Source organism: Gossypium hirsutum, chromosome A03 (genome assembly GCF_007990345.1).
Source record: "Gossypium hirsutum isolate 1008001.06 chromosome A03, Gossypium_hirsutum_v2.1, whole genome shotgun sequence".
Taxonomy (NCBI): domain Eukaryota; kingdom Viridiplantae; phylum Streptophyta; class Magnoliopsida; order Malvales; family Malvaceae; genus Gossypium; species Gossypium hirsutum.
In genome coordinates this window covers 99,526,673-99,549,310 of record NC_053426.1, presented here as the reverse complement: position 1 = coordinate 99,549,310, position 22,638 = coordinate 99,526,673, and positions in this window count along the sequence as shown.

The window sequence follows — 22,638 nt, the reverse complement described above, 5'->3', positions numbered from 1 at the left end:
AATTAAAGATACAACATAATGAAATATGGATTATTCGTTTTTCTTTATCTTTTTTTTGTGAATTTATTCGTTTTTCTTTATTTACAAGTAATCGATATCAAAATCTTTTACGAAAAATCTGATTAGTATATTCTCAAACTAGAATCTATATCAAATTGGTCTCTATAATTTAATTAAAGATACAACCAAAGTTTTTTTAGTTAAAAGTAAGAAGCATAGAAAAATTTGGCTTCAAAAATTTTCTCAGGGTTGAAGATATTGATACATTTATGTGGTGTAATATTATACACTTGGACAATGCTGTTACTATGTGGTGTACTACTAAGTATGTATTTGGATAAATTATTTCTAGTACTCATTGTGGTTTCGAAGCAATTTATAATTATTCAATATTATTACTAGTACTCATTGTGGATAATATTTTTTCAATTTTTAACAATCAATATTGTAGCTTAATAATTGAGTATTATTATAAATAAATCATTGTAATATATGTAAAAGCAATTTAAAATATAAAAAAATATTAATATATGTAAAAATAACTTTTCCGGAAAATATTTTCAGGAAATCTGTCAAACAGCAGAAAATATTTTACACAGATTCAATCAAACACTAGAAAATATTTTCCAGTAAATCATTTTACAGAAAAGTAAAACATTTTCCAGAAATCATTTTACGGAAAATATTTTACTGGCAATCAAACGGACCCTTAATATCGAAAAATACTTTTTATAAAATTTTCAGTTATTAAATTAGACAAAAATATTTATGTATGAATTTCAATGAACAACGCACATTATTTTTTAATAATGCCGAGTTGGATTCTGAACAATAAAGATTTTTCTAATTTAGTAAAATTGAATCAAATAAACAAAATCATTACTACTAGAACAATGATAATAAATGATAAGGTTCTCAATTAGGGTTGGGATTGGGATGAAATCATTTTCGTTGGGATTATCAATGAAATTTTTATTTAATGATAAATATTTTTTTGCTTTATGTCAGTGTGAAAAGTTGGGGAATATCTAGGCGTAATAAAGCTACTGTTGGTGGATGATGCCGATATTTGTTAGATTTCCCTTTCTTTTTTATTTATTTGTCTGTTTTTGTTGCCTTCTCAAAATATAGAAACTATAAATTGCTCTGCATGTGGGTTGGATACCATGGAATATATGGGGTTGTAGACTTCAATCTTTATCATCTTTACTATTTCATTTGGTCACGGGGGATTTGTTGTATTTATTTTTATAAATTATTATAAAAATAAAACATGATTATCCAAGTGATATGGAATGCTCAAAATAGCTTATTTCAAACCTTCATCTTCCTTTGTCATGCATTTTAAGAAGTTGCATGATTAAGAAGGTTAAGAGTAAAGATGAGAGAAATGAAGGAGAAACGTGGTATTATCACTTCGGTTGTAAGACGACTAACTAAATGATATATTGGTAGAGTTTATTTATGAGTAGGAACCTTATATAAGACATCTGAAAATAATTGTTTGTGTGTGGTTTTTTAGCGACTAATTTTTTGTATTTCTAGGGAATACATTGTTGAGTTTATTATACTTTGTTACTTCAAGTATTTTTGGAGACGTTATACTTACAAGTGAGGCTATTTAAGAGATAGTGAGTGTACATCATTGGGTGATATTAAGATTACGATTATCCAGTCAGTATTGGATAAATTGGGATTAAATCAAGTGTTGTATTGAAAAAAAATATTTAGAGGATTCATTCTTTTAGTAAGACTCTGCAGAGGTAAGATTGTTTAATCCACACAGCCCCAAGAATTTTCGTCTCTCAAATTTTTTTGCTCCCTTATTTAACTTGCAAAACAAGTCTATTAAAAAACTAGTTACTAACATTTGATTCAACAACTTTTTCCAACAAGAGTCGAAAACATCTTAAAAGGCCAATGTTTGTATTTTCATTTGAATGTTGATTTGAATTTTATCAATGTTAGTATTTGGAGATTATTAACTAGCTTATTAAATATATGGTCAAATCTGATCATGACACTAGAAAAGCACATTATTTAACATAACGAATATGTTGAAATAGTAAATCAAACAAAGTAGAACACTCAAGCTGATGTCGATCCGATTTTTGTTGAAAATTATGTTGCAACAGAAAATACAAGTGAAGGTATGTTTATCCTTCAATAGACTTTTAGACTGATTAAGCTCAAATTTATAAGTGTTAAATATAAAATTAGTACTTGAATTTGTCCACTTCTCCTAAATTAGTATTTACGATTTTTTTGTCCCAGATTGGTACCCGAACTTATTTCCATCTACTAAATCAGTACTAAGTCTAACGCTGTTAAGCTTAGGAGACGTGACATAATAAGATTGTGACACGTGGCATAAATGATGTCATGGTGATCTAAAAAAATTTAAAAGAAAAAACTTCTTTTTTCTTTTGACTTTTCTTTCCCCCCAAATTTTTTTAAGGTTCCTTTTCTTTCTTTATTTCGATTCATCCCTGGAGTTGAATACCTCATTCAAGAATTGTTTTTGATCCAATCGTAGGAATCAATAGAAAAGGTAAATCCCTTATAATACACTAGATCTGGCTCGGTTATTGATAGAGTGAATAGATTTGCCATTCTTGAAATCTCTCTTCTGATTCAAAATCGTGGTGTAACGTGTATCCGCTCCTGTTCTGGTCATGGAATAGATGAAATAAATAAAAAAAAATGGATTCTTCTTTCTCCTTCAACCCAAGTTGCTGCCTTCGTCGTTGCTGATGGTTGGCCTCCTTTTCAGCCTAAAAATAGCACCGGAGTGTCAGTCAACAGTTTTTTTATCTTTTCCAACTTCATCTCCTTCCAGACTTTTCAAATCAAAAAAACTTTTAAGTTTTTTAATCAAAAGCTTATCTGTTTCTCTTTCATGTTTCTTTTAAGGGAGGTGAAGATTGGGCATTAATGTTTGTGAAAACAAATCAAAGAAAATGAAAGAGGAGGAGGAAAAAGTTGACCAGTTGAAATTTCTCCCCAAAATAGCTCTTCTGTCTTCCAAATGTATCTATCAAACATGAAAAATTGAATCGAAACATAACAGTAGTTTCAAATCTCTTGAACTTTGTTCATCGTTTTTCCTACAGATTCTTAAAAACTTCAAGAAAATAAAAAGGAATATTCACGATTAGTTACCAAAAGTAGCAAAAAAACATTCTTCCAATCTCTCAAGTGTATCTGCAAAAAAGAAAAATTGAAAATCTAGCTTTTTTTTCTAGAGAAACAAACAAAAAATAAATAAATGGAAGGGAACGGTCTTAAGGTTGAAGAAGGAAAAGACTAGTGAAAAAAAATTGTTGACTGTTACTACCAAACAAGAAGAAGAAACTTGGGTTGAAGGAAAAAGAAGAAAAATAATAAAAAAGGAAGAAAAAAAAAGGAACTCAAAAAAATTGGAGGGAGGGGAGAAAAATCAAAAGGAAAATTTTTAATTATGACATCACTATGATGTCATTTATGCCACGTGTCACAATCTTATTTTGCCACGTGTTTTAAACTTAACATCGTTAGACTTAGGTATCGGTTTAGTTGATAGAAAAAAAAAAGTTCGAGTATCAATCTGGGACAAAAAAACCATAAGAACCAATTTGGGAGAAGTGGACAAATTCAGGAATTAATTTTATATTTAACCTTTATTTATAACGATGAAACGGAAAAAGCCTTTGCTCAACTATTAAAAGTGCAACACAATGTCAAGAAGGTCATATTTGTTAAATTTATTTATGACTTAGAGAAAATGACACGGTAGAGAAATTTTCTTTAGCATTTTTGCCAAAAAGGAGGAAGAGTAAAAGTTATGGACAACAAATGATAATATTTTGAACTTGGTGTTGTGGTTATGCTTCTTTAGTTTTTTATGTTAATATTTTGAAGTTGACTTTTGTTGCTATTATGTTATAACTCTATTGACTACTAGATGATTGTTCTATTAGTTATTTCAAGATTATTATCTTGGAGATGTGATGATTGCTTCATACTCTCTGCTTATGCATAATTGTTGCTGATGAAAAGTTCAAACTATCATTTTGAGTATGTTGATGATGAATCTAGTTCTTTTTGTTTAGTTTTTAACTTTGTATCATCTATAGGATTTTGTGTGCTTCATTTGCTGCAAAGTTATATTAAAATGCCAAAGGGGGGAGATTGTTAGAAACTTTAGCAGTCGAACTTTTTGTTACAACATGAGTTTTAACAACCTTTTTTAATAATCAAAGTATTTTATTGAATTGACAATTTTGATTTATAATATTTTAAATGACGTGTTTAAATGTCGAGATAGGCAACAAATGCAAATTTTTGTTGTTAAAAGGGAACTAGATTATATATTGATAGAGTCCATTTTCTAAGAGAAACCTTTGGAGAACAAAGAAGAGTTAAAATGTTATGGCTTTATCTAGTTGAGTTTAATGGCCAAATCTGATAAGCTTTTGAAGATGTTGATAGTTTCAAAACTTAGCATATATCTAGCATCTTTTAAATTCAAAAATCAAGTGATTAAAGGCTTACCTTCATAAGATAAAATGTGCAGAATAAGGTAGCCGAAAATCACAGTTTGGTTGTGGTTTATTGGGGAGTGTTTATTTGTTCTTGGGAATATTTTGTAGTTTTTTTTTGTTGGAGAGGTTATACTTGTAATTGAGGTTATTTGGGGAGAGCGAGTGCAAACAATTGAGCAACATTGATGCTGCAATTATATGTTTGAGTTTTGGGTAGGTTGGGCTTAAATTAACTGTTGTACCAAGAAAATTATTTAGTGGATTCATTCTCTAAGCAAGGCTCTGTAGAGATACGATTGTTTAATCTGAATTGCATTAAGAATTCTAGTCTCTCGTTATTCTTTTACTCCCTTATTTAACTTGTTAAACAACTATGTTGAAAAAACTTGTTACAACATCTGTTTTGACAACAACTTGAATAAAGGCAAACTAAATTGCTTTTTCAAATATCATTTCAAGCTCTAGCATCTATTGTTGTTCTTACTACTATAATGGTGTTGCATCTGTTTTATGCATATTGGCCATATCTATGTGATTTCAAATGAAAGTTGATATGAAACATCCTCACGTCAATATTGTAACATATCCTAACCCTAAACCATCGTCAGAACAGGGTTATGAGGTATTACCTGACATATCAAATCAAATACGAAATTTAAACAGATAATTTACATACATCTCATAAATATATCATATGTACTATCCAAATCAATTCAATTGATTTCATTCAATCCAATTCAAATACCATTCCAAAATAACCTAAACATGCCATTTCATAATCTTAACATTTCATTTATATTGTATATAACCATCCAAGGTTAATTTATAATACCATTCACAAACATATTTCAAAATGACCTATACAATCAACCTAGGCACATGCCATTTTACAAAAGAGAATATACATAACCACTTTACTGAGTTTGGGATTGGTTTGGATGCTGATCCGAAACTTTTGACTTCAACTAACCTGCACACAGAGACAATCGTACGCTGAGTATATACACTCAGTGGTATTACTATAATTCAAAATTTTAAAGCAAATAAAATAAAATAAATATGCACTAAACTTTCAATTCTTAACAATAGCTATTTCAAATAACTTTTCTCCATTTTGATTCACACATTATTTCATTATATCAAAAATCCATTCCATGAACCCATGGTTCAAACATTTCGTTTTCAATCTCAATTCAATATCTCATTCCAATTCATATACAAAATCATACGGTTTATCAATTCATTTAATACCAATTCTAATTTCCAATTCGTTCATTTACCCCTATTAAATTGACTCGGACTTTCACGAATAAACAGATCCAACCAAGCACACCAGTACTGCACCTTGTGCCTCGTCGGCCTTGCCGAAGTGAATCCGTACTTAGTACCTCATCGGATTTAATCCGAAGCAATAATACAACACATAGCGCCTCATCAGAATTACCCGAAGCAATATTACGACACATATAGTGCCTCATCGACTTGAGGTCGAAGTATCCCTGAACACTTCCAATCCTATGGCATGCGAACTATATCCGATTTAGCCCAACTAGTTAATAGGGTTTTCAGTTCACTTTCTCAATTCAATTTCAATCAAATTCACACCAATCACAAATTCTCATATTTTCAATTCAATATCACAATAACTTATTTAATTCAATTCAAATCACTTTCAATTTCCAACCAATATACAGTCAAATATCCACATAATTCACAATTCAATATCATTTCTTACCTCAATTCCACTTACCATACACATTAATTAAAGTTCAAAAATAAATAATAACTAAATTCGAATTATAGTAATACAAACCATAATTTTGAATCACTTATCGTCGACTTTTTCCTTTCCTTTCTTGGTCGATATCTCCGGTACGATGTTAGCTACGAATATTGAATAAGTTAAAATTATCAATACAACATCAATTCACATCAAATATTTAAATTTTCTATTCAATTTTTACCTTAATTTCAATTTAATCCCTAACCAAAATTATTTTCATTTCTATCACAATCTATTCCTTATTTTCACTTAATTTCTACTTATAACTTAACCCTCAAATTTTCATCACAAAACCCTAAATTCAAATTTCTTACAATTTAGTCCCTATTACACAAAACTTATTCCACAATTTAATCCTTTTCCCAATTCTAATTTGAAATTTCTATAAATTCAATCCCTAAATTCATTAATTAATTCAATATAAACTATATCCAAAAATCTACTAACTTTTAAAATTTCAACATATACCTAATTTTATTTTGTTCTAGGATCATAAAAACTCAAAAATCACAAGGAATTAAATTGACTTACCAAATTAGCTTGGAACTCTAATTTCCCCCAGCAATTTAGTCCTTTTCCTAGTTACTCTTATTTTAAGTTAATTTACCTAACCAAAACCTAATTAAACACGCAACTAGCTTCGTAAATATTTTTAATAAATATTTACGAATCTGTTTTTCTAAAATGAAGATGTGACAACTCACTTTTCCGATGCTCGTAAATTTTGGGTCGTTACAAATATCATATTATAAGTAGTATTATCAAATGTATATCTATGGTAGGAGTCATTGAATAAGTGATTTATAAATAACTGGTTGTACAAGAAATCAAGATCATTTTTAGAGAAATTGACAAACACAAAGTTGTAGAGAATTATTAGTTGAGATATTTGGATTAGACTAGAAACTTGGAAAAATTTTAGGGATTAAATTGAATAAGGTAAAAAATATAAGGATTAAATAGAAATTACTCATTTTTATGGAAAAGACTTGAGGTAATTTTATCATTACTTAAAAAATAAATAGTTTTATGATAAATTTTAAACGATATTTTTATTAATTAATAATTTTTTAATATTTTATTTAAAATAATATTATTTTATTAAAGTAATAAAATATTATATGTAAAGAAAAGATGACATTTTCTTCATCTTTCCTTTTTTATGTTCAAACCTAGCTAAGGAAGAAGAAAAAAAAAATACTCTTTTATCATTTTTCTTCAATTCTCAAGCATAAGGTATGGTTTTTGTTCATCTTTTTCATAGATTTTGAATCTTTGAAGCCTGTTTTACTTACATCTACTATTAGTTTTTGAAATGATCATGTATGGTTAAAATCCTCTTTGATGGAAGCTTAAGAAAACTTAGATAAATAAGTTAGTTTTTGGATGAAAAATGGTTAGGAGATGATTATTTAGTTGTTAGAAGTGAGAAAATGAAATAAATAGATGGAAAACCACATTGTCATATTTGACCTTGGTGAAGGGAATTAGAAAATGTTGATGATTTTGCTTTAATTTGGTGTTAAATGATAGCTTGAGAAGCAGTGAAAATTGCAACACCCCAAAACTGACCTAGACATTATGGCTGAATCTGGGAGTGTTACGAAGAAGGGTTTTAAAACCGATGATACTTCGATAAATCAATGTTTAGTTATTTGATAAAACGTCGAAGTTTTATAAAACATATTCATTTATCTATATTAATGAAACCGTTACATGTTGTTATTTAAAGTTAATCAATTATTTTGCAGCAGAAGTTTGGAAGTCGTTTAAAAAAAATACGCTCGTGTTTTCAAAAATAACATTTGTTCGCATAAAATCGGTATTTTGTCGAATCATCATAGTTTAGAAATCATAACGCTCTCAAACCCAAAAATTCAAACCAAACAGTCCAAAAAGTCCGAAGAGTCCAAAAATTACAAAACTCTTACGGAAATAAAAAATTTCAGTAAAACCATTAAATAATAATAATGAAAATAATTTTTGTCAAGTGGTCACCGCTACGCCTCCGTCGGATTGACCCGCCTATGTCTTTGGATTACCTAAACAGAACAGACAAACCGATGTGAGTTTTCATAAACTCAATGTGTAACCCAATAGAGATAGTCATGCAACATACACAAAATTTCATATACAGTCAGATACAGATTCAGACCTAAGTCCATAACAGAAACAGATATCAGAATCAAAAAACAGATCAGGCGTATAGAATCCTACCCACATCCTTTACACACCATCTCCGTCCATCCCATCACACTATGTGGGGTTAAAAACACCTACCCATCCCTACACACCATATAGTGTCGATACGAAAAATAATAGATAATATGCAATCAAGCTGCCAGAATATAGGCGAAAGGTCATCGTACAGATCATTTCCTCCACATATACAAATCTCAACCCAAACATAGATACAGAATACAGATGCAAAAATAATAGAATAAACATGCTTAAGATGCTCGTAAATAGATAAATACATATGTAACAGTACAATCAGACATAAACATCAGTTTCCTACTCAAATCAGACTATCAGAGTATCAGATCGCATGAAATAGGGTTTGGTTAGCCATTACTAACCCTACAATAGGTCCACAGCTAATCGGAACGACTCGTGCGAACCTAGGGAAATATTCAAAATTTTGGGCCCACATGCCAAATTTGGCCTAGCTCGTGTGGCCCACACGGCCATACTAATGCTATCACACGTGTAACACCCCTATACCATGTTCGACTCAAGGAACTTGATATAAGAATATTACATTTGGTGCCAAAGTAATTCTTGGCTAATTACTATTATATTTGAACATAAAAATGGACAAATAATAAATTTAAATAATTTATATTTAAATCCATTACTACCACTTGGGACATACTTAATTTTTCTAAGTACATGCCATTCTATTCAAAATTTTAAAACGTACCCTTTTGTTGTTTGAAGATATGATGAGATGAAGATTCGTAATCTCAACTTTTCAAAATTTCTGTACCTAATCTGCGCACAAATAAACCGTACGCTGAGTATACACCCAGTGGTATTACTATAATTCAAATACTTAAGGTAAAAACAATATATATACATATTAAATCTTACCACTATTTTACCTTCAAAAAATCATTTATGCATTTAAACTTTTAAATTTTTTCTAATAATATATATATCTTAAATAATTTTTCTTTATTTTAATTTATATATTGTAACAGCTTGATTTTGGACTTTGTCGGAACAGTAGTTTTGAGACCACCAATCTAAAGTCGAAGAAAGTATTTTATTATTATTTTAGAGTTATAGCATGTTTATATTAGTGCATGAAAAATTTGGTGAAGTAATTTTAGCGTTTGTGGGCTTAATTGTAAAAAATGACTAAATCGCATAAAGGGGAAAAATTGTGATTTGCTAGCAAATAGTGTTAAATGTCCATAAATTATAAAGTAGGAGTATTTGATGTGAAAATAGGCCAATTTTTTTAGGTATATCCATCCATTGAGACAAAGAAACTCAAAAAAATCAAAGGTTGTTGGCATTAGGTGGTGTATTTGACTAATAAATAAAATAAAGAGAAAATGTTGTCATCTTTTTCCTACTCTTTCTTCTTCCACCAATTTTTCCTCGAAGAAATGGCCATGGGAGCTTGAAACTTTCAGCCACTTATTCCTCTCTCAAGTAAGTGATTTAGATGGTTATTTTTGGTGATTTTTGTGTTTTTGGAACCCCTAAAGCTTAATTTAGTTTTGGAGGGGACTTTTTTGCAAAATGGTTAAGAGTCTAGGGTTTTGCCATGAAAGCATATGTGATGTTACCTAAAATTTTATGGAAGAATATAAGTTATAATTGTGAAATAAACAACTTTTGTAAAATGATTTTCATAGAAAACACCTAAAAAGACCATTTTGTAAAGTTTGTGAAATAGATAGTAATATTGTGAAATCTTTGGTATTTGGGGTTGTCATAAGAGAGATAAAGGGTCGGTTAGGCTTGACTAATTAGGAAATTCGATAAACATTAATTTTCGAGCCTAGGGGTAAAATAGTCATTTTGTGAAAGTCTAAGGGCAAAATGGTCATTTTGCCAAAAATGTGAACTTATGATTGCTTAAATTTATTTAGAGGTTAAATGAGTGAATTATTATTATTTTAGATCAAGAAACACGAAAACTGGACTTGGACCGGGGGAAAGCCAAACAAGTTGAGTAATCGTCTAACCACCTACATTTTGTAATCCGAGGTAAGTTGTATGTTAATAATGCAACTATATCTTTATAATGTGTATTTGAGTTGATATGGCATAAATTTTCTTGATTTTGAATATAAGAATACATGCCAAGAAATTTACGTAGTAAAGACTTTCGTTGAACATTTGGAATAGACTTAGATATTTGTATCGTGATAATGGGTGATATGTGTGCTAGTGTAAGACATGTCTGGGACATGCATCAGCCACAGTATGAGAGCCAGTGTAAGACATGTCGGGGACATGCATCAGCCTCGAGATATTTAAGCTAGTGTAAGACATGTCTAGCACATGCATCGGCATTGAGACGAGAGCTAGTGTAAGACATGTTTGGTACATGCATCGGCCTTTCGATATACAAGCTAGTGTAAGATCTGTCTGGGATATGGCTTCACCTTGTTGTGTGTCAGTGTAAGACCTGTCTGGGACATGACATCGACACCGATAGATGAGAGCTAGTGTAAGACTTGCCTGGGACATGGCATCGACCACACTATATGGAAGCCAGTGTAATACCATGTCTGGGACATGGCGTCGGCATCTTAACCCATGTTAGGGCTATTGAGTATCTGGTAGAATTCCAAATGGTTCAACGAAATATTTATGATTTATATCGAGATGAGAAAGTTATTGTTATGTGATGAGTGGTACAGGTACCTATTTGAAATGTATGAGATGTGGGCTAAATATATGAAATATGAAATGTAATGGATCACGATGAGTAAGTTGTACCTTCCTCTGTTTATGGTATTCATGAATAAGCTATGAAAGGTTATGAGCATATTGTTTTATAATGATTAGTTGATGTTTATTTTCATGCAACTTACTAAGCTTTATGCTTACCCTATTTCCTTTCCATTTTCTTTTAGTACCGTCAAAGTAGCTCGAGGATCATCGCTCACGTTGGAGAAGCCAGTCACACTATCATCTGAAGCACTTGGTATAATTAGATCTTTTATTTTGATTATGGCATGTATAGGACCTTGACTTTTGAGTTTGGTGTCAATGTTAATTGGCCAAATATGTTGATTTACTTTAGCATTTGATTTCTTTTGTATAAGGCCATGGAAAATGGCTAATATTGAAAGTTACTATGTGAATGCAAGCTAGCCTTTCATGAATGTGAAATTGTTGGCATGGTTGATTATATGTAAAGTATATGGGTCTTAACTATGGTTGTTTGGTTGAGAAATCATTTTAAGTAAATATTTGATGTGTTAGTTGATGTTAGATTCTGTTTCAAGGTGGCAAAGGCTTGGTAAATAGCTCTATGTTGTCCACACGGGCGTGTGTCTAGGCCGTGTGCGAAACACGGCCAGCCCCATGGGCGTGTTGTCCAGCCGTGTGTCCCCTGCTCGTGTAAATTTCAAGTCAGTCTGCATAGTAGTAAACACATGGGTAGAGACACAACCGTGTGTCTCAGCCTTGTGAAGGACACGACCTAGCAAATGAGCATATGCCTTGGCTGTGTGATCCTTAAGGATTGCTGACGTTAGAAATAGAATGTCAAGATTTTTAGACATGGGCTAGGACACCGGTGTGTCATGGCCGTGTAGCCCGTGTGAGAGACACAGGCCATAAGCACAGGCATGTGTCAGGCTTTGTGAAAACCCCTGTAGGTTCGAATTTAGAATTTAATTTACACGGGTATGGGACACGGGCGTGTGCCTTGATGCTTAGGTCGTATGTGTCACACGAGCCATTAGCACGGCCATGTTATAACAACCACACGGGCGTGTTGCCCTTCCACATGGACGTGTGCCCTGTTCCAAGAATCATTTTTATTTAGTCGGTTTAAGGACCCGAGTTTGTTCCAAATGGTTTCCAAAGAAAGTTTGAGGCCTCGTAGGCCCACTTTATGGAGTTTAAACAGAGTTCGAAAGAGTTTTAGATTTGATCAAGTCTTGGTGACTCAGAAACGATTGTATGCATATGGTTAAGTATGGTAATGCCTCGTGCCTAGTCCCGACCTTGGACTCGGGTAAGAGGTGTTACATATATCTTCTTATTATATCAATATCCATTTTCATGCATTTCATCAATAACCATTTCATAATTATTTCATTTCTATATCCTAATTCAATAACTTATTCTATTCCATATCTAAAACCTTACAACATTAGTCTTTCAATAATTATTTAAACCAACATTTTTAAATAAAAATAATTATAACTAATTCATAAGATTATATTCAACTAACTCATACACTATTTCATTATTTCCAAATCATTCTATTTTCATTTTTTATTTCGATATCTCAATTTCAATTCATAATTTCACTTTCTTATACTTTCAATAGTTCAATCGATTAATTCATTTGATTTTCTTATTTCATTTATTCAACTGATTTCAATATCAATAATTCGATATTTTAGCATATTCATAAACCTTAAGTTCTTGCTTCAAATCTCACATCTTAATTCTATTCACAAAATCAAGTCACATTTTCAATTTATAATCTACTTTCTCATTTCTTTCCAATGGCTCAATTGATTCAATTCAGTTGATTTAACTTTCCATTTAATTACCCCTATTAACAGACTCAGACTTTGACGGATACGCTGATCCAACCAAACACACCAGATTGGCACCCAGTGCCTCATCGAAAGGTTCGAAGCAAAGTTGACACCCAGTGTCTTATCAACAGAGCCGAAGCAAAGTGATACCCAGTACCACATCGAATCTATCCGAAGTAAAATAGTGACACCTAGTGTCTCATTGACTCGAGGTCGAAGTATCCCTAAACTTTTCCAATCCTATGGCATGCCAACTATATCCGACTCAGCCCGACTAGTTAATAAGGTCTCCAAATTCACATTTCAAATCACTTTCAATGTCAATTTCACTTTCAATTCAAATTCACAATTCAATTCAATTCTCATTCAATTCAAATTCACTTTTCCACTTTCTAATCAATAAACAATTCAATACTAATACATATTTCATATAATCACATATAATCATATTTCGATTCAATTCAAACCACTTTTCAATCAATACACAATTCACATATTCACACATATTCATAAACTAATTCATTTTTATTTAATTCATATTCTTAATTCATTTTCCAATCAAATTCAAATCACTAATTACTTTTCAATCAATATACATTTCAAATACTCACATATTTTCTTCATTCAATTCAATTTGATTCAATTCAAATCACTCTTAGTTTCCAATCAATATACTTTCAAATATTCACATAATTCACAATTCAATTACTTAATTCAAATCACTTTTAATTTCCAATTTGTTCATATTCAATTTCAGTAGCCATAAACATTTTTGAATCAATTTCATTCAAATCAATATTATCATCTCAATTGCTTACCTAATTTTACTTACCATGCATTTTAATTAAAATATAACAATTAATAATAATAGATTTAAATTATAGTAATACAAACCGTGATTTCTCGTTTTTACTCCTTGTCTATTTTTTTCTCTTCCTTTCTTCACGAATGCCTTAGGTGCAATATTGGCTATGAAAAATTAAGATAAATTTCATAATCATTAATACAATATTAATTTTTATCTAATAAATTGAATTTCTATTTAATTTTCTACTTTAATTTCAATTTAGTCTTAACTAAATTCACTTACTTTTCTATCTCAACTCATACTTTATTTCTACTCAATTTTCAACCAAACTTAAACATAACTATCTAATTTCATCATAAAACCCTAATTTTAAAATTCTTGCAATTTAGTCCTTACTATGTAAAACTAATAGTTCTTTTACAATTTAATTCTTTAATCAATTCTAACTAAAAATTCTATCAATTAAACACCTAATTCATCATTTTGTTCAACATGAATTATGTTTAAAAACCTAAGAACTTCCAAAACTTCAACTTAATTTCAACAAAACTTTGTTCTAAAGCTTCTAAGACATCAAAATTAAAAGAAAATGACTTAATTGTTACCTATTTAAGTTCCAAGCTTTAAAATCCCTATTTCTCCCTTTTTTTTCTTTTCTTTTCTTCTTTCCTTTCTCCCTATTTTGAAAGCTTCTGTTTCTTTTCTCCTTTTTGTTTCCTTTTTTTTTATTTTACTTTCTTTAATATATATATGTGTTAGTTAATAATATTAATAATAATAATACATTATAGTAATAATATAATATAATAAAATTTAATTCATAAATATCTTTTACTAAAATTATAAGAAAGTATTTTATTTTATTAAAAATGTATTTATATATATTTTACACACGTACCATTAATCATGATACAATTGTCTTCATTTTACTTTATTTTAATAATAATAATAATAATAATAATAATAATCATAATTTAATAATTTAATATAAAACTATAATAATAGTTATAATAAATATCTATTTAATAACAAATACATATATCACAATTGTACATATAAATATTTTTACATTTGTATATTATCATGACCCTCCATTTGTCTTTCTTTTATTTATTTATCATACAAAAATCTTATAATATAATTATTTAATTAATAAATATCTTTTAACTTAAATTTTAAGTAAATAATTAATTATAATACAAGTGTATATATATACATTATTACACTTGTATCATCTTATCACCATACACTTGTCTTAATTTATTTTATTTCATAATATAATAATATTAATAATATTTAAATAAAAAACCATAATAATAATTATAATAATAAATTGATAACAAAATCTCAAGATTTAGCCCTTTTAAGTTTTTCTTTAATCTATAATTAATCTTTTACCCTTTATTCAATTTAATTCTTTTTCCTAATTTCTCCTAATTAAGTTAAATTCACCTAATTAAAGCCTTATTAAACACACTACTAGACTCATAAATATTTCTATTAATTATTTATGAATTCAGTTTAATAAAACGGAGGCCCGATAATGCATTTTTTCAATGCCCATGAATTTTGGGTCATTACAACATGGCCGTGCCTAGCACACGACCACATCTACGACATTCACATGGCTGTGTCTCACACATGGGCTGCCACACGACCGGGAACACACTGTTTCATCGACAACCCCATTTTTCGGCTTTCGTCGAACCTCGATTTTTCGTGTTTAGGGTACACACCTAGTTCAATTTTGACGCATAAGCAATCGCGAGCCCACTAGAACTTAAAAACAGCATTCCAAGAACTAGTTTAGCAACCAATTTACGAATTCATCAAACTAAATTGAAAAATGCACACACACTTACCGCCAGCAAACTTGCCCACACACACGAATCAGGTCGTTAGAGCAAAATCCACTGATATACCACCTACTCAAATGCAACTTTTTACAAAAATTAAACCCCCAAATAAGAACACCCACACCTAGACTAACAAAGAAATCCAACCAAAAACAACTCACAGACTTACCCACGACGGGCGAAGAACAGATGGAACGCCGATCCCCCACAATTAAAACGACCAATTCATTGAGTGAAGTAACAAAAGAATAACACGAAAAGAAAAGGTTATAGAAAGAAAAAAGAGAAAAAAGAAGAATAAAGAGTAACGTCAGAATGTGAAACAGAAAGGGAAATTTTAGGAAAAATAAAATAAAGTAAAAATAAAAAAATAATATCAAATACTATCCCAACATCCTCACTAACCACAAATCACTAACACCCTTATCCCACCAAATCCGACACACTACTCACCTCCAACTACCTCAAACTCCTAACTCCATCGAACCTCTATCAGAAAACTGAAACAAAAATATCATCTACGCTCCTACGGGGTATCAAACACAAAACCTCAGAACAAGCTAACACCTTACCACCTGAACTAGCAGGCTCATTTTGATATGAGTTTACTAACAAGAAAATACAACCCAACCCAATAAGGATAAAGCTTGGATAAAAAATAACTAAATTCACCAAAAGTGGGACTTGAACCCAAGACCTCAAACACACGCCCAAAACACTTAGCCACTAAAGCAAATACATATTTATGTCAAGATTCACAGAAACAAGATTAAATTATTCAAGGCATTACAAAAATACTAGTGAAACCAGGATTGAAAATGATTAAGTGAGGTAAAAGTTATGCGAATTTTGGATTATAGAACCTTTAGGTAGTCATAGTGAAAACTTGCATTGTAAGCTTATTATTATGTTTGATTATGATATTAGAATGAATAAAGATTGTATTTGTAATGAATTCTTTCAATCGTAGATAAAACAAGGTTGACACTTTGACTTGTTGTAATTTGATACGTCAAATTAGGCTATCCAATACACTTGAGGAGCTTATTCTCAAGCAATTTAAGTATCTTTTATATGTTTTTGTCGATTTTTAATTTTAATCATTAATAAATGTTTTTGCTTAGTTTTGCTCCTTTTGAGACCCTGATTGGTCAAACGGTGTCATGAGGAACCAAACGATATGATTGAGTTAGTGTAGGGAGATGATAATGGTCCAACCTCGAGGAAAACATCATTCATAGTGTAACAACCCATTTTCAATGAAATCGAAACAGTGGTCTGAGGACCACAAATCCGATTCCATAAGAAAAATCATTTTAAAATTATCTTATGGTCTACTGTATGATAGAAATATCATATAAAAATTTCGTTAAGAAAAATATTATCGATTACATGTTTAATTGGTAAAAGGATCAAATTGTATGAAATGCAAAAGTTGAGTTCTAGTAACTATAAGTATCAAATAGCTATGGAATTCAAAATTTGAGGTCCTTATATGACAAATAGGCCATTAAGGGGAGTTAGCAGATAAGTATGATAATTCATCCATAGAAAATTAAATAAAGAAAAAGACTAAATTGGAAAGTAAAAGATAAAAAGATGATAAATAATAAAATAAAGAAAAAATCATCATATTCTCATCTTTCCTAAATTAAAAAGATGGAAACTCTAGTTATGGAGACCTGAGTTCAAGCAAGTTATTTTGGCTCAATTTGGTGAGTATTCAAGTCCTGTTTTTAATGATTTTTATGTTTCCGAGGTTGTAAAAGCTTAATTTAGCTATCTCGAGGATTAATTTGTAAAGTTATTAAAGTACTAGGGTTTTTCCATGGATGATTATGCATGAATTATGAAGTTTTATGGTAGAAAATGAAAGGGTTTTGGTAGATAAATAATTTTTGTAAAGGAAATTTTGATGAAATCATGATTTAGGGACTATATTGAAAAGTTGTAAAATTCGTGAAAAAAATTTGTATTTTATGAAATACATGGGCTTCTAATGTTACATGTAAAAATCTTCTAGGCTTGGAATAAGGATTAAATTGCATGAATTTCTTTTTGGAGCCTAGGGACGAAATCAAAATTAATAAAAAGTATAGGGGCAAAATAGTAATTTTTCCTAAAACGTTAATTGAATGAAATAATTATGTAAGGATACTACGGATTAGTAGAGAATACAATAGATACACGAACACTTGTTGAGGTAAGTTCGTGTAACTAAATTATATACATTTATATGTTTCAATTGAATGTTGTATATGTGAATTGTATAAATTCCATATGTACACAATTGATCACATATTTGATAATGCCTGATAAATAATAAGTCTCGGCTGGATAAATAAGATTTGATGGATACAAGGTTCCCGAATTGGTTGTAGTCCTGCTTATGTTGCAGACAAACCATAGCTCAAAAGAGTGTCCCGTTATTAGATCTCGTGAGCATCTCGATATTTGGCCTTCTCAAGCTTCTCATTATAAGGTTCTTGCGAGCTTCTCGTTAATAGGTATTTGGAGCATCCCAATTGGTTATGATTTCGCATGTGTTATGGGCACACCACAGCTCTTATCAACGTCCAATTATATGACTCTTGATTAATGGCTCTCCGGAGCTTCCCGATATGACTAGCTTCAACTTCCCGATATGAGGCTATCCGAAGCTTTCTGATTAATAGCCCTACAAAGCTACCCATTATTGGCTCGCATGAGCTTCTTGAATATGGCTCTTATGAATTTCCCATTATACAGCTCGGATAAGCTTCCCGTACATGGCTCACATGAGCTTCCCGTTATATGGCTCAAGAGAGGACTTCTCGTTTATGTGCTCGTATGAGCATTCCCAAATATGAATTGATGGATTACAGTTTGTATATTTCAAGTGTACTACCTATGTATCCATTGATATTTCAAATAAATTCAACAAGCAAATTTTTGACATGGAATAATCTGAACTTGAGATGAATTATAATGGAAATTTATATGTAATATGAATATATGATGTGAAAAACATATTTATATGAAAATTGTTATATGATGAGCTCATCTTTATTTCTTGATATTCACATGAAATACATGAATAACATGTTTCTTGAGGTTATAAGTGTTTAGGCAAATTGCAAAATTTCTTTGGATAAATATTTGCATGCTTACCTTATGTGTGAAATAATGGTAAGTTAAATTTCATTTTATACAAACTTACTAAGCATTAAATGTTTATTCTATTTTATTTCCTCTATTTTATAGTAATTCGGAAGCTCGTTAGATTGGAGGCTAGGCGGAGATATCATCACACTATCCATCAACTCATTTCGGTATACATAGTAATTACATTTTTGGTTATAATGGTATGTATAGGCTAAAAGTGGTCATGTATGATATGTATGTGTTTGGTATGGCTAGTAATTGGCATGTTTTGATATGTCAAAACTGACCTTAATATGTTGATGTGTGTTTAAAATGGGTAAATGATGGAAATTGTATAAGACTTAGTTTTGGCTTGCTTTGAATGTTTTATATTGGCTTGTGAAAGTGTTAAAGTGTTGATGTAGGTGGAATACAAATTGGATGATAAATAAGGCTTGGAAATGGCCTGATTTTGTCCATACGGGTAGAGGCATAAGCGTGTGCCTCAGCCGTGTGTCACACATGGCCTAGCACATAGGTGTGTGACTTGGTCGTGTGTCCCCTGCATTTTCAAACTTTCATAACAGAATGCTCAGAATTGATCATATGGCCTGGCACATGGGTGTGTGGCTTGGCCGTGTAACCTCAGCACCTAATTAATGCAAGTCAGTATGCTCACACGGCCTAGCACACAAGTGTGTGGCTTAGCAGTGTGACCAAGTTAGAAAGTTACACAGGTATGGCACGAGCTGGGACATGACCGCGTGTCCCTATTTCGAATACCCACATGACTTGAGGCATGGGCGTATCACTTGGCCATGTGAGCCACATGGTTTAACCATACGGGCGTGTGTCCCCTGCACCTCGATAAAATTTTGAAATATTGTGAAAAATTTTCTGAGTACTCGGTTTAGTTCGTACTTGTTTTTAATGCATATTTTAGGCCTCGAGGCTAATTTATAGGACAATATGATTCATTATGAATGTTAAATGTTATGAAATTTTTTTATTTGATATGTGAATTTCCATAATGCTTCGTAACCTTATTTCAGCGACGGATACTGGTTAGAGGTGTTACATAGAGTGGGTTTCAAGACACTAATGTCATCGAAGTTGCAACACCAAGTCTTTTCACTTTGAGGATGCAAAACTTCAATGCAAAATCAACATGGAGCTTACTGTTGTGGGAGTCACAATATTGAGGGTAGGATGTTGCGACACCAAGCCAAATTCGTAACACTGTGCCTCTAAAGTCATAATACCTTGAAAGGTGTTGAAGTGAAGAAATTAAGGCCAACTTCATGATGTCGCGACTGTATAGGGTATTGCGAAACCGAAGCCTAACATGGAGAAAATAGTTGTAGAGGTAGTATTGTAACAGTCTGGTTTTGACCCTAGTCGGAATAGTGGTTTTGGGAACACATATCCGAATTAGAAAAATATTTTAATTTTATTTTTCAAACCTATTATAAGTGAATTGACTTATGTGAAAGTCTCCTGTGGACATTTAACTGTTTGTGTGCTTAGTGTGCAAAAAGGATCAAATCGCGTAAAATGTAAAACCTGTGTGCTAGATATTAAAAGTGCCTATTTGACTTGGCTTTGTTTATGAGAGTTCCTTATGTGGTTACTATGCCATCTAAAAGGTTAATGAGCACCAATGACCTTTGTAAAGTGGTTTGTTAATGTTTTATACTAAGGGCAAAATGGTAAACTAATTATAAATGAATTATAATTAAACTAAAGGCATGAAATAAACCATTTCATGCTCATATTTGACCGAAAATTCAAGGAAAGAAAAAGGGAAAAACTAATCTAGGGTTCGACTATTATTTTTGGTGATTAAGGTATGATTTTTAATCTGTTTTTGATAATTTCTACGTTTTTGTAATCGTTGCTTCGTATATTATCGAACCTATGCTTCAATTTTTGATTTTAATGGTGATTTTGAAATGTGCCATTGAAATAGCACTAAGTGTGCAATATCGACTCAGTTTCGATTAATTGAAATAGCACTAAGTGTGTGAAAATCGTTCTAGCATTTGGTAACCTTTAAGCACTAAGTGTGCGAATGTTTTAAGCATTGACGATACTTGAAAAGTGTTAAAGTATTCGAACAAGAGGTGAGATTGAAAATGAATGAGTATGAAAATGTCAGGTAAGTATGATACTTATGTGGTAAATGACATTATGTTTGTAATGCTCCTTGAATTGGTAAGAATTCATGGATTGAGTTGGTATAGATTTGATAGATGAATTGAGAAATTATAAATACTTAAGTGTTGATGATTTATGTTTTATTTATTATTGATAATTTTAGTACGAGCTTACTAAGCTTTTGAAAGCTTACATTGTGTGTATGTTTGAATTGTTTTATAGATATCGAAGCTGCCGCAAGCTCGAGGATCGTCAATGATCATAGCCCACTATCAAACCTCATTTTGGGTACTTTTGAAAATGTACATTTTGAATTATGTTATGTATAGGCTAGTAGTTGAGCAAGTAGGTTATGTGATGTTAATATATTATTGTAGTATGTTTTAGTTGGACAAAAGAAATGGTAAATGTTGGTAAGTTTTGGTAGGTTTAGTATGAGTTTGGATGATGAATAGAAGAAAATGTTTTGGTATGAATATACGTTGTGTTTAACATGAATTGGTAAGGTTAATGAGTAGAGAAATGGTTGATATTGTTATGTTATAAATGATGGATGCTATAGCATAAAAATTGGCTGAATTGGAGGTAGAATTATACTTGTTTACATTGCTTGTAGGAATGACCCAAAAAGGGGTGGCAAGTTGGCTTAAACCAAGCTTGCATTATGCCACATGGTCAGGGAACACAGGAGTGCCTTGTGGCCATGTATGTAAAGCAGTAACCTCTTAAGATCACACGGTTAAGACACATGGGCATGTCATATGGCTGTGGACTTAAGTCAGTAGCTAGCTAAGTATCACACGGCCATAGCACACGAGCGTGTCTGTTGGTCGTGGGGAAAAGTTAGAATGTATTCTCTGTTTTGCCATGGCTTTGACACACGGTTGTGTTTAGGCTGTATGAGGCACACGACCTGTTCACATAGGCGTGTGACCTTTTAAACAGAAAAAAAAACTTTCTTATAAGTCTGGAAACTTTTGTATGTTATCAATTTGATTCCGAACGCATGTTTCAGCTTTGTACACTTGATTTTTATGTGAATATTGAATATGAATGAATGACTTTTATTAGTAATGAGATGATATTTGATGGATGGTGGTTCTGATTTGAGTTATAAGTTCGATAATGCCTCTTAACCTATTCCGGCGACGGTTAGGGGTTAGGAGTGTTACAAGTATTTTGTCCAACATCATCTCTAATCGAAACACAGCTTCAAGGGGCATTCTTGTCAACTTTTTTGGGTGTAATCAAAATTTAAACGCCACTTTTGAATAAGAACTAAAGGAGCCAACATTTTCTTTACTCTTCTTTCATCTTTTAAGTTTAGTAGCTAGTCTTCTTCACCATTATTAGGGTTTAGTTCTTAGCTTTTTTCCCCTAGTTTTAGTTGTTAGTTAGTTAGTTTTTATTCTAACTTGGTGTTATTTGCATTTTGGTACTCAAACTTCATTTTGTAGTTTCTACTTCATTCAACGTTTTTAAATATATCTCAGCTTTATTTTCTTTTGAATGTTTAAAACTCTAAACTTTATTTGTATTTTTCACCTCGATTGTTGTTGCCAACATCTTCTTCAAGCAACCACCAAGAAATCTCCAAGCTTTCATTAACCTTATTCTTGTTGTTTGTAGGAAAATGGTGTTA